Source organism: Arachis stenosperma, chromosome 7, assembly GCF_014773155.1.
Source record: "Arachis stenosperma cultivar V10309 chromosome 7, arast.V10309.gnm1.PFL2, whole genome shotgun sequence".
NCBI lineage: Eukaryota > Viridiplantae > Streptophyta > Magnoliopsida > Fabales > Fabaceae > Arachis > Arachis stenosperma.
Window position 1 is genome coordinate 83,738,936 of NC_080383.1, and position 13,939 is coordinate 83,752,874.

A 13,939-nucleotide genomic window follows, 5' to 3' on the forward strand; every position below is an offset into this window, starting at 1 on the left:
TTCCTCTTTCTCTCCCTGGTGAAGAAGCAGTAGAAGGTAAGTAGAAAGAGTTTTAAATTGTGCAGAATAGAAATGAACCAAAATGGCCAACTCTATTGAATCAAACATCATTCATGTGCTAAATAAAACGTCATAAACATTTAATCATCAAAGAAAAATATTTCTACATGCACAAAGACTCAATTGAACACACTAACAATCAAGTAAATCAAAATGAGCAACACCACTGAACCGAGCAACATTCATGTGCTGAATAAAACGTCATAAACATTCAATTATCAAGAATAGCATTTTTCCATGCAAAAGAAGTTAACTGAACACATAACAATCAGGTGAACCGAAATGACCAACACCACTGAACCGAACACCAATCATGTGCTGAATAAAACGTGATAAACAATCAATCAGTAAAAAATATTTCTGCATGCACAAGGACTCAACTAAATACATTAACAATCAAGTGAATCAAAATGAGCAATTCTACTTAACCGGGCAAAATGTTGGTGTTGTTGGTGATGATTATAACGAAAGAAGAAGAACCTACGTGCGCGAATTTGAAAGAAGAAAGAGGAGGAGGAAGAGGAGGAGAAATACTATTCTTGTTGATTGAAAGTTGGTCACCATTTATTCACCACATGAACATTGTTCGGTTCGGTGGCCTTTGTGATTTTGATTCACCAAATGAATATTGTTCGGTTCGGCGGCCTCCTTTTACTTTATTCAGTGTTTTGCAGCAATTATTTCCTAGTTGTCTCAACGTAATAACCTCATTCAACTGATTTGAAGTTGAATCATTCATTGTTTCTATTCAGAAATGTAGATCGCAGAAGAAAATGAAGAAGAAGAAGAATGACGGAGCTTATTACGTTGAATTCAATGCAGATCAATAATGAAGAATGCAAGCAGAGAAGAAAAACGCGAATAGAGGAGAACGGCGAATTTTATTAGGTTGAAGAAGAAGAATAAGAAGAAGAGAACAAGGTTTACGTTATATGAGGCACGTGTATAACAAACGCGTAAGGGGGTTGGAGAGGCGCGTCTGATAGAAGTTACTTGGATAACTTGGATGAAAAAATTACATGGATGTAGAACTTTTCTGTATGTAAAAATATGTTTTAAGTGGATGTTGAGACAAAAACCTCTCACTAAATGCAAAAATCATTAACTATAAGATCCCAAATTTTTAAAAATTAACTAATAAGTTATTTATGATTTATTATATTTACAAAAGATGATACTTTCACATATTTTTTTATATTAGTTTGACAATCTTATTTATGATTTAAAATTTTAATAATTAAAAAATAATAAAAATTTTATATGCTTTGATTAAATATTTAGATTTTGTTGACAAAAAAAAATATTTAATTTTGTACCTTATTTTATGAATAAAAAGAAATTAATTTGATTATCTATAATTCTTGAATTAGAGTATTTATTTGAGAAAAAATTCTAATTTGATGAATAACTAGTATTTTTTATATATAATTATTGTTTGATTAAAATTGGTTTTCAATTACTACATTATCCCTATTTTTATTAGAAATTACCAACCTATTCTCACCCTTTTTCCCCAAATCAAAACCTTAACCTAACCCTAAATTCATTACACATTCACACTCATACCCTCTAACCCTAACTCACCACCGCCAGCCCCCACACCGAAGAGAAAAAAAGAGGAGAGAATAGGGGTGATCGAGAAAGAAGGGAAGAAAGGGAGGAGGAAGAAGACGACGCCGGCTGGGCTGGGAGCGTCGTTGTCGTCGAGCAAGAGGGAGAGAGGAGGCACGGTCCTGGAACCCCGACCAACTAGAGGAGCTTTGTGCACCACCATCGCCGAGGAGAGGAAAGAGGTTCTGCATCTCGTCATCTTCGCCGTCGTGGTGGCTTGGGACATCGCTAGAAGGAGTCGCTGAACCCTCCATCACCACAGCCGTGAGGAGCGTCGCCGTCGAGCTGCCGCAAGAGAAGAGCCAGACAAGATTGAGAGAGGAGTTGCATTCTGCCTCCCATCCTTGCCCAATCACCGTCGTTCATGCACCGTCGCCGCCAAGCTCGCTGACGAGCGGATTCTTGCGTGGTCTAGAATTCACAAATAAGTTCTCGTTGCAAGTATAGCTTCTAAATCAACAAAGAATCCTTTCGTACAAAAACTTGGTTATCACTTAAGCAAACCCAATAAAAATAATAACCGAAGTATTTAAACCTCGGGTCGTCTCTCAAGGAATTGCAGGGAAGTGTGCTTATAATTGGTTATGAGTTTTCTGAGAAATTTTGGGGTAAGGAATGGAGAAATAAATGATTATAAATTAAAGCAATGAAAATTAACAAGAGGTTTTATGTAATTAAAATAAAAAGCCTTGGCTAGGAGAAGATAAAATTGAAGTTCTATCCTTGTTGGAATTCCCAAGATTAATAGTAATAGGTTGTTGTTTCTACTCAGTTAACCCTCAATGAATGAAGGAAAGTTAAGTAGGAAGCCAACTTCTATTCACAAGTCCTAATCCTCTTCCTTGGGAAGGATTAGTGTAGTAACTAGAAAGCCAGCCGACAACTTCCAATTACCAATTAACTCTTGAGTATTTCAACTCAAGGGTCTCAAATATTAATCAACTCCAAAGCCAAGTTGGGAGTCTACTCTACTAACATGAATGCCATTACACCATATAAAGGGAGTAAAAAGAGAACATGGTAATAAAAATTCAATTGGAAACAATTAAACAAATAATAGATTTAAATGAAAAAGTACTCTTTGCATTAACAATCCATGAAAATAATCCAATTGTAACTCTGAACAAAGTACATAGGGATTAAAAGAGTAAGAAAATAGAAAATAAACTAGAATGATAAAGTCTTCAATGGAGGTAGTAACTCTGTAATATCCAACTCAAAAGCATAAAACTAGGAATCCTAGATCCTAGAGAGAAGAGATAGCCTCTCTCTCTAGAAACTACATCTAAACCTAAAATTATGTTAATGAAAAGTGATCTCTTGATTCCTCCACTCTGTAGCCTCTAATCTGTGTTTTCTGGGCCAAAAACTGGGTCAAAAATAGCCTAGAAATCGCTGGTTGTGAATCTTAATACGCTGGTTTTCCGTCAATACGACGCATGCGCGTGATATGACACGTGCGCATCGCCTAGATGTACGGCCACTATGGCAAATTATATATCATTCCGAAGCCCCAGAGATTAGCTTTTCATCACAACTAGAACCGTCTCATTTGGACCTTTGTAGCTCAACTTATGACCGTTTGAGTGCAAAGAGGTCAGGGCTGACAGCTTTGCAGTTCCTTCAATTTCTTGTATTCCTTTCACTTTTGCATGCTTCTTTTCCATCCTCCAAGCCATTCCTATCCTGTAATACCTGAAATCACTTAACGCACATATCACGGCATCGAATGGTAATAAGAGAGGATTAATATTAGCAAATATAAGGCCAAAGAAGCATGTTTTCAATCATAGCACAAAATCAGGAAGAAAAACGTAAAACATGCAAATTGTATGAATAAGTGTGAGAATAATGGATGAAATCTACTAGATTAAGCACAAGATAAACCCTAAAAATGGGGTTTATCACTCGCATCAGAAGCCGCTGCTATTGCTAGAATAAGCTGCCAGAACCTTTGCCTTTGACTTTCGCGAGGTTGCAAGAGTTCTCTGTCGCTGGAAATGGCGTTGGGGTTGCCAGAAGTCGTCACTGGAGCTACAGTTGCGTCATTCTCTCATTTATTCGTAATTACGGTAAGCTGTTTGAAAGAGCATTTTCGTATGGTTAGGAATTTCTTCTCGATTAGAGGAAATAACTTCATTGCAAGTATAGTTCCCAACCAACAAATAATGCTCAATCAAAGTTTTAATAATTGGTTGTCACAAGTACAAACCCCAATGAAAATTAACCGAAGTATTCAAACCTCGGGTCGTCTCATAAGGAATTGCAATGAAGTGATCAATTATTGGCTTTGAAGGAACAATGGGGGTTTGATTTGGTAAAAGGGCAATAAAATAAATGGCAAGAAAATAAAGTAAGCAATTAAAGAAAGCAATTAATAAAAAGAGACATTCATGGCAAGGATTGAGAATCTAAGCTTTCTATCCTAGTCACTAATCATAACAATGATTAACAAGAATTTATCTTATTTCGTCATCTCCATCAATGGAAGAAGGTACAATATTATCTTCACATAGGGAGAAAGTCAAATAAGACTAGTTAATCTCAATCCAAAAGTCCTAGTCAACTTGCTAATTGAATTAGCAAAAGACTAGGGTCAATGGAAATAATATTAATTAACAACTCTAGATCACCAACATAAGTTGGGTATTCATGACTCAAGATTGCCTAATTCCTCTTTCCAAGCCAAGAATGCTCAAAAAGCTACTCTAACATCCAACCAAGCATTTTGTCAAAGACTTGGAATGCATAAAAGGAAAGTATGATAAAATTGCAAGAATAATAAATCTACAACTACATAATGCAAGGAATCAACAATAAACAACTCAAATCAACAATAAAAGAACATCAAACATAAATTGTATTAAAGGAAACCCAAATTCAACAAGAGTATTCATAAACATAAAAGAGGCATGAAAAGAGAAATTAACACTACAAACTAAGAGAATGAAAGTGTAGGAACAAGAAATTGTAAAGAAAACAAGATGAGAACAAGTAATTAAACCATAGATCTAAGATGCAATTAACCCTACGAACCCTAATTCTAGAGAGAAGAGGGAGCTTCTCTCTCTAGAAAACTAACCTACATGATGCTAACCTAAAACTAATTGCTCCCCCTTTGTTCAATCTTGAATTCTGCATGAAATAGCCTCTGGAATGTGTTGGATTTAGGCCTAAGAAACTCAGAAATTGCCCGCCAGCATTTTCACTTTGATGAGGTCACGTGCTTGCTGTGACGCGTATGCATGGGCCAGGCGTACGTATCGCTTGGCGACCTCATCTTCACGCGTGCGCGTCGATGTATGCTCTCCAAATCCTTGTTTTTTCCTGAATTCTCCACTTTGCATGCTTTTCTCTTCACTTCTTCCATCCAATACTTGTCTTATGAATCTATCACTCAACAAACATATCAAGGCATTGAATGGTATTATAGGTAAATTAAAATTACCAATTTAAGGGCCTAAAAATATGTTTTCACACTTAAGCACAAATTTAGGAAGAATTACAAAACCATGCTATTTCATTGAATAAATGTGGAATAAGTTGATAAAATCTCCCAAATTAAGCACAAGATAAATCACAAAATTGGGGTTTATTACTGTTCCTTGTTTCAAACCCCTATAGTCGTTGTTCTGTTACATATTACTAAGGATTTCACGATGTTAATGTCTTAGGATTGAGCTATGGTTCTTGCATGCTATGTTTAACGACGTTGTGGCTGTCAGAACCATCGGCGGAGCTACTGCTGTTCGATTTAGCCGTTCTTCCTTAGTTTCAGTAAGTGTTTTCTTTCTAGAACCCTTGAAATCAGTATTCTGTTATGGTTTGTTAACGATTATGAGGTTTTGGTAACGTATGGTCAAGTTTCAGTCATTGTCTATTGTGATTAAAGTTGCTACTGTTGTTCCGAAAGTAGTATGGAGCTGTGGTTGCAGCTGTCACTATTATGGGCCGGAAAAATAAGGGTCTTAACGTGTTTTATGGCTTACGGGTTTCAACTTTTTGAGGTAGGATCTTTTTCTCAAACCATTTTATATTCCAAAATTTTTATAAATCGATATTGTTATGAAAAATATATTTTTGTGATTATGTGAATCTTATGGATTACTTTGAGCTGTTTGGATGAATGGAACTGATTATCTAAGTTTGGACTAAGAATTAATGAAAAGTTGGGTTGCTTGTGATTGACTTGATTTTATTGATATCTAGGATTCTGATTTGTTTGATTGGTTTGTATTGAGAATTGTTGAGTGTTATGGATGATCTGATTTATATGTATATATTTTGAAAATGGTTGATATTGAAGTTGTTAATGAGAGATATCGGTTTGGTTGGGACCCTTAAAGGGTGACAAAATCTGAGTTTTAGAAGAGATACTGTCAAATTTTTTTATAAGTATATAAGTGAATTTAAATCGTTTGAATTTGATTGAATAAAAATGGATTTTTTTTGTTTGATTAACTTTGGTTTAAAGAAAATATTTTAAAGAGTTTTAGAGGAAATGAAACTAATAGAAGTGAACTAGATATTCAATTTATTTCAGTTCTGCTAATTATGAACAGAAATATGTTTTGGGTACTTGCTTGAATGGAAACGAGTTTTATTGAATTGATTCAAACTAAAGAGTGATGTTGTGAGGATTTTAATGAAAAATAAAGTAATGAAAATGAGCATTTAAGAATAAAATGACTTTTGAGTCTTTTAGAAAAAGTTGTAAGCTTAAAAATGAAGTGAAGTTAGTTTAAAAAAACTTAGTTAATTTGAAAATGAATTTCGTTTGATTAATTCTAATTCAAGGGGTTATCTTTTGAAAAGATTTAGTGAATTTGAAGTATAGATTCAATTGGCGAAATGGAATGCTTTCTGAAACTTTGGGAAGGCTCGAAATTTGAAGAAAGAAATTGAAATTGTCCTGAGAAGCTTGAAAGTTGGGTTTAGTTAGCCCCTAAAGTGATTAATTAAAGAATGACATGTGAAAGTGAATGAAAAGAATATTAAGATTGATTAGTGATGATTATGATTATGTTAATGATGAGGTTTGATTGAAATATAATTATTATATAATTGTAGTTTTGATGTTGAGTTTGGTTATGTTTGAGTTTGATTATGATGGAAATAAAATAAAGACTTGACTTTTGAAACACTTGGGTAAGATGCAAGGGTTGTGACTTTGTCCTACTTGCTTTGAATTGAGACTTAAAATACCTGGGTAAGATGCAAGGGTTGTGACTTTGTTCCACTTGCTCCAGATTAGACTTGAAACACCTGGGTAAGATGCAAATGTTGATGCGTGTCCCACTTGTTTCGGGTTGAGATTGTAAACACTCACCTGGGTAAGATGTAAGAGTTGAGGTTTGTCCCACTTGCTCCAGGTTAAGCGGGTAAGATGCAAGGATTGCGGTTTAGTCCACTTGCTCCGTTTTGTGGTGTTTCATATCCGGATTAGCTACCGAATATGTTGAATTCTAGTAGTTTAACCGACGCGTGAGCTCATGGCCAGTAGGAAAGGCATGGATTATACTACATTTGGTTGCTAGTGTTTAAGTGTGCTTAAGTGTTTTGGTTTGCCTATCTAATGAATTCTGTCTAATTGTTAATTGTGGTACTTGTTGTAACTGCTCTCTATTGTGTTTGCCTTGCATTGTTTGTGTATGTGATTGATTCTATTTTGAAACTGAGTGTTGTGTGGATATGGTGAGGCGGAGGCCGAGATTTGATTATATGTTGGATCAGAGGACGAGATTTGACTATATATTGGGGTGGAGGCCGTGATTGGTTGTGTTTGGATCGGAAGCCGTTATTGGTAAGTTTGGATTGATTGATCCTTTGGTATGTATTGAAATATTATGTGATTTATTAAAATTGGAACTCTTTATAAATAAAGATACGCTTTTTGATTTTCATATTATTTATATGTTGATGTTTGAATAGATTCATAAGACGAACGATAATTATTGTGGTTGAAACCCATACTCTTCTTTATATGTATCCTCTTAAAACAACTCTGAACTTCTCTAGTGAGACCGTGTGGTTAGGTTCTTACCCCCTATAGACTTCACTTTTCAGGACGGATGAGGATTTTATGGAGTTTCTTCTGCACCTCTGGTTGTGTTGTATATTTATATATTAGTTATAGTTTTTCCCTCGCCTTTGTTATTATAATTCTGTAAAGAGGAATAGGAATTGTAATGATATATATGTTTAAAATATTTGTAAGTTACTTGTATGAAAAGTCTCGTATGTTTATATATATATATATATATATATATATATATATATATATATGAATATTGTGATTGAATTTGTTTATATATATACATGTTTGTAAAAAAAGAAAGAAAATTTCGATTTTTCAAAGAAAACAACATTACGGTTCTGAGTTAAATGCTCCTATTTTATTATTAAGTATATGGAAGTTGTCATAATATCTTAGCTATTAGAGTGACGTAGCTGGAAGCGTGACATTCTGGTAGTAAGAGTGTTATATTAGTCACTAAGAAAAGTTCATTAATTAATATTTTAATACATTTTTTTACATAAAAGTCAACTCTATTTTAAATTATCATCAAGTTATATATAATAATATTGCATCTTTTTTATAATCCCATGGGTTAAGAATGGATAGGGTTAATATTGAAATATTCTCAACCCGCAAATAGAGTAGAATTTAGTTTATATAAAAATCTCAACGCGCAGATAGGATTAGGGTTGGATCCAAACCCTATTCTATTCCATCGATTGTTACTCCTACTTCTCCTTATTAGTTGTTTCTTAACTAAGTTGTTATGGAATATTTAATAAGAAAAAACAAAAAAATATAGCGCTTCTTAAAAATATCTACTATCAAAACTAATAAATAAAATAGTAGGTTGCGACTTTTAAGGAAGGGTGTGAAATGACCATTTTTTCCCTTCTCTCTTATAAAATATTTTGCGCTCTTTTTCTTTTCCTTTTTTGTGTTTCTGAAAACGCTTTATTTGCCTTCTTTCCTCACAAAAGCTCTTTCAATTTCTCCTTCTGTTTTTCGCTTCCTAACCGGTTTTAGTTCCAAGGTTTCTCCATCTGGACCCTTTGAAGATCTTGCTTTTCCGTACGGAGAGGAACGTTCATGCTTACTGCTGTTTGGCGTGCCCTTTCTATTCTTCGAATCTCATCAAGATTGGTACTCTTGACTTCTTTTGGCGTAACTATTCTGTGTTTTCCGAATCTATTTTTGTATTTAGGTGATATTTTGAGTAGTAGCGGAGATTCTTACAGTTGTTGGTTTTGTTTCCATCTTGAGTCTTCCTTGGAAAAGTTGTTGACTGCTGCCATTTTGTTTATTGAGAATCCTTTTTGAAACTGTTTTTGTTGCCGGATATTACTTGTTATGAACGTTTGACTGTGTTTCTGGCATTTGGAGAAACTTGTTATCGTTTGTGACTTGTTGAATGTATTTGTGATGCCCCCAATGGTATCGATGTCGATATGTAGGAGGGACACCATTTTTATTATTTCTGTTCTAAAAAGATCTTTTTGAAATTGTGTTTTGTGTTTTGTTGCATTTGTCCAACTTCTTTTTACTGTGGCCGAGCTCTTTAGTGATGACTTGTTTATTTTGTATTTGTAGGTGTAGCTTTTATGTTTCAGTCTATAATTGTCAACATGTCATCAAATATCCCACCTTCTTTGTTATCTTGTGTAGATAATATTGTCTTTCTTCTTATTTTTGCAGTTGACAAAGAGTACATTGATGTATTCCGTATACACCGTAGGTGATGAGCGGATAATTTATACGCTTTTTGGCATTGTTTTTAGTATGTTTTTAGTATGTTTTAGTTAGTTTTTATTATATTTTTATTAGTTTTTAGTTAAAATTTACTTTTCTGGACTTTACTATGAGTTTTTGTATTTTTCTGTGATTTCAGGTATTTTCTGGCTAAAATTGAGGGACCTGAGCAAAAATCTGATTCAGAGGCTGAAAAGGACTGCAGATGCTGTTGGATTCTGACCTCCCTGCACTCGAAGTGGATTTTCTAGAGTTACAGAAGCCCAATTAGCGCGCTCTCAACTGCGTTGAAAAGTAGACATCCTGTGCTTTCCAGCAATGTATAATAGTCCATACTTTGCCCAAGATTTGATGGCCTAAATCGGCATTCCAAATCAGCTCAAAACTGGCCGGCGTTAAACGCCGAAACTGGCACAAGAATAGGAGTTAAACGCCCAAACTGGCACAAAAGCTGGCGTTTAACTCCAAGAAAAGTCTCTACACATGAAAGCTTCAATGCTCAGCCCAAGCACACACCAAGTGGGCCCGGAAGTGGATTTTTATGTCATTTACTCATCTCTGTAAATCCTAGGCTACTAGTTCTCTACATATAGGACCTTTTACTATTGTATTCTAATCTTTTGATCATTTTAGATCTTAGGATCATCTTTGGACGTCTAGTTCTTAGATTATTGGGGGGCTAGCCTCACGGCCATGCCTGAACCTTGTTCTTATGTATTTTCAACGGTGGAGTTTCTACACACCATAGATTAAGGTGTGGAGCTCTACTGTACCTCGAGTATTAATGCAATTACTATTGTTCTTCTATTCAATTCAGCTTATTCTTGTTCTAAGATATTCATTCGTACCCAAGAACATGATGAATGTGATGATTATGTGATGCTCATCATCATTCTCACTTATGAACGCGTGCCTGACAACCACCTCCGTTCTACAAGCAAACAAGGCTTGAATGTTTATCTCTTGGATTCCTTAATCAGAATCTTCGTGGTATAAGCTAGAATTGATAGCGGCATTCAAGAGAATCCGGAAGGTCTAAACCTTGTCTGTGGTATTCTGAGTAGGATTCAAGGATTGAATGACTGTGACGAGTTTCAAACTCCTAAAGGCTGGGCGTTAGTGACACACGCAAAAGAATCAATAGATTCTATTCCAACCTGATTGAGAACTGACAGATGATTAGCCGTGCTATGACAGAGCGCGTTGAACATTTTCACTGAGAGGACGGGACTGTAGCCACTGACAACGGTGATGCCCAACATACAGCTTGCCGTGGAAAGGAGTAAGAAGGATTGGATGAAAACAGTAGGAAAGCAGAGAGACGGAAGGGACAAAGCATCTCCATACGCTTATCTGAAATTTTCACCAATGAATTACATAAGTATCTCTATCTTTATTTTATGCTTTATTCATAAATCATCTATAACCATTTGAATCTGCCTGACTGAGATTTACAAGATGACTATAGCTTGCTTCATACCAACAATCTTCGTGGGATCGACCCTTACTCGCGTAAGGTTTATTACTTGGACGACCCAGTGCACTTGCTGGTTAGTTGTGCGAAGTTGTGATAAATAGTTGAGATTGCAATTGAGCGTACCATGTTGATGGCGCCATTGATGATCACAATTTCGTGCACCAAGTTTTTGGCGCCGTTGCCGGGGATTGTTTGAGTTTGGACAACTGACGGTTCATCTTGTTGCTTAGATTAGGTATTTTTCAGAGTTCTTAAGAATGAATTCTAGTGTTTCAAGGTGATGTTCTTATCATCACCAAAGCTGATTGATTTTCATCAATTTAGCTCTTGAATGCAATGTCCTGCTGAAACTTGGCTAGCCATGTCTAATTCCTTTAGACTAAAGCTTTAGACTAACATTGCATGATTCCTGGAATTCTCATTAAGAATTTTGTTATCTTTATTTTCTTTTCCACTTAATTTTTGAAAAATCCAAAAAAATTTACAAAATCATAAAAACCAAAAATATTTTTTGTTTCTTGTTGAGTCTAGTGTCTCATTTTAAGTTTGGTGTCAATTGCATGTTTCTATTCTTCTTGCATTTTTCGAATTCATTCATGTGTCTTCATTGATCTTCAAGTTGTTCTTGATGATTTCCTTACTCTGATCTTTAAATTCTCTTGTCTTGAGTGTTTTGTTGTTTCTCATATGCATTCTCATTTTGTTAGTGTCAATAGTATACAAACTTCTAAGTTTGGTGTCTTGCATGCATTGTTTATTTGATCTTAGTTGCATTTTGATTATTCCTCATTATTAAAAATCTAAAAATTTTTTAATTTGTGTCTTTTCAAGTCAATAATACAGAGAATTGAAGATTCAGAACATTCAGCAGAGGAATTACACAGAAAAAGCTGGGCGTTCAAAACGCCCAGTGAGGAAGGAAAACTGGCGTTTAAACGCTAGCTAGGGTGCCTGGCTGGGCGTTTAACGCCCAAAATGGTAGCATTTTGGGCGTTAAATGCCAGAATGTATACCATTCTGGGCGTTTAACGCCAGGATGGCACAAGAGGGAAGATTTTGTTTTTAATTCAAATTTTTTTTCAAGTTTTCAAAATTTTTCAAAATCAAATCTTTTTCAAATCAAATCTTTTCAATCATATATTTTCAAAATCAATTTCTTTCTTTTTCAAAGATACTTACTAACAATTAATGATTTGATTCAATATTTCAAGTATGTTGCCTTTTCTGTTGAGAAAGGTTTAATGTCTGAATCATATCTTTCTTGTTAGGCAAGTTATTAATTTTCAAAATCAAAATCTTTTTAAATTGTTTTTCAAATCATATCTTCTCAATCATATCTTTTTAAAACCATAACTTTTCAATCATATCTTTTTAATCACATCTTTTTCAAAATAGTTTTCAATCATATCTTTTTTATTCCTAATTTCAAAATCTTTTTCAAAAATCACTTGATTTCTTTTCCACTCCTAGTTTTCGAAAATCAATTAGTATTTTTTTTAAAATGTTTTTAAAACCTTTTAATTTTCGAAAATTTCTTCCCCTCTTCTCACATCCTTCTATTTATGGACTAACACTCCTCCTCAATGCATAATTCGAACTCCATCTTTCTTGATAAGTTCGAATTCTTCTACCTCTTCCTTCTATTTTTTTTTCCTCTGACACCTCAAGGAATCTCTATACTGTGACATAGAGGATTCTATATTTTCTTGTTCTCTTCTCTTTCATATGAGCAGGAGCAAAGACAAAAGCATTCTTGTTGAGGCTGACCCTGAACCTGAAAGGACCTTGAAGCGAAAGCTTAGAGAAGCTAAGGCATAACTCTTTGTAGAGGACCTAACAGAAATCTTCAAACAAGAAGAAGACATGGCAGCCAAAAATAACAACAATGCCAACAATGTAAGGAAGGTGCTGGGTGACTTTACTGTACCTACTCCCGACTTCTATGGGAGAAGCATCTCTATCCCTGCCATTGGAGCAAACAACTTTGAGCTTAAGCCTCAATTAGTTTCTCTAATGCAACAGAATTGCAAGTTCCATGGACTTCCATTGGAAGATCCTCATCAGTTTTTAGCTGAGTTCTTGCAAATCTGTGACACTATCAAGACTAATGGGGTTGACCCTGAGGTCTACAGACTTATGCTATTCCCTTTTGCTGTAAGAGACAGAGCTAGGATATGGTTTGACTCACAACCTAAAAAAAGCCTGAACTCTTGGGAAAATCTAGTCAATGCCTTCTTGGCAAAGTTCTTTCCACCTCAAAAATTGAGTAAGCTTAGAGTGGAAGTCCAAACCTTCAAACAGAAGGAAGGTGAATCCCTCTATGAAGCTTGGGAAAGATACAAACAATTGATCAGAAAGTGTCCTTCTGACATGCTTTCTGAATGGAGCATCATAGGTATCTTCTATAATGGTCTGTCTGAACTGTCCAAGATGTCATTGGACAGCTCTGCTGGAGGATCTCTTCATCTAAAGAAGACGCCTGCAGAAGCTCAAGAACTCATTGAAATGGTTGCAAATAACCAATTCATGTACACTTCTGAAAGGAATCCTGTGAACAATGGGACGAATCAGAAGAAAGGAGTTCTTGAGATTGATACTCTGAATGCCATACTGGCTCAGAACAAAATATTGACTCAGCAAGTCAATATGATCTCTCAAAGTCTGTCTGGAATGCAAGCTGCACCAGGCAGTACTAAGGACGCTTCATCTGAAGAAGAAGCTTATGATCCTGAGAGCCCTTCAATGGAAGAGGTGAATTACATGGGAGAACCCTATGGAAACACCTATAATCCTTCATGGAGAAATCATCCAAATCTCTCATGGAAGGATCAACAGAGACCTCAACAAGGTTTCAACAACAATAATGGTGGAAGAAACAAGTTTAGCAATGGCAAGCCTTTTCCATCATCTTCTCAGCAACAGACAGAGAATTCTAAGCAGAGCCTACCAACCATGGTCTCTGATCTAATCAAAACCACTAAAAGTTTCATGACTAAAACAAGGTCATCCATTAGGAATTTGGA

The 13,939-nt window shown here is 35.2% G+C and overlaps 1 non-coding gene across 1 annotated transcript; it reads right to left on the bottom strand.

Moving 5' to 3' along the window:
* Window positions 1-13,184: 13,184 nt before the first annotated feature.
* LOC130943070 (small nucleolar RNA R71) lies at window positions 13,185-13,292 on the bottom strand. Its single transcript, XR_009071606.1, has one exon. It is a non-coding gene; the product is annotated as a small nucleolar RNA R71 (small nucleolar RNA).
* Window positions 13,293-13,939: the final 647 nt, after the last annotated feature.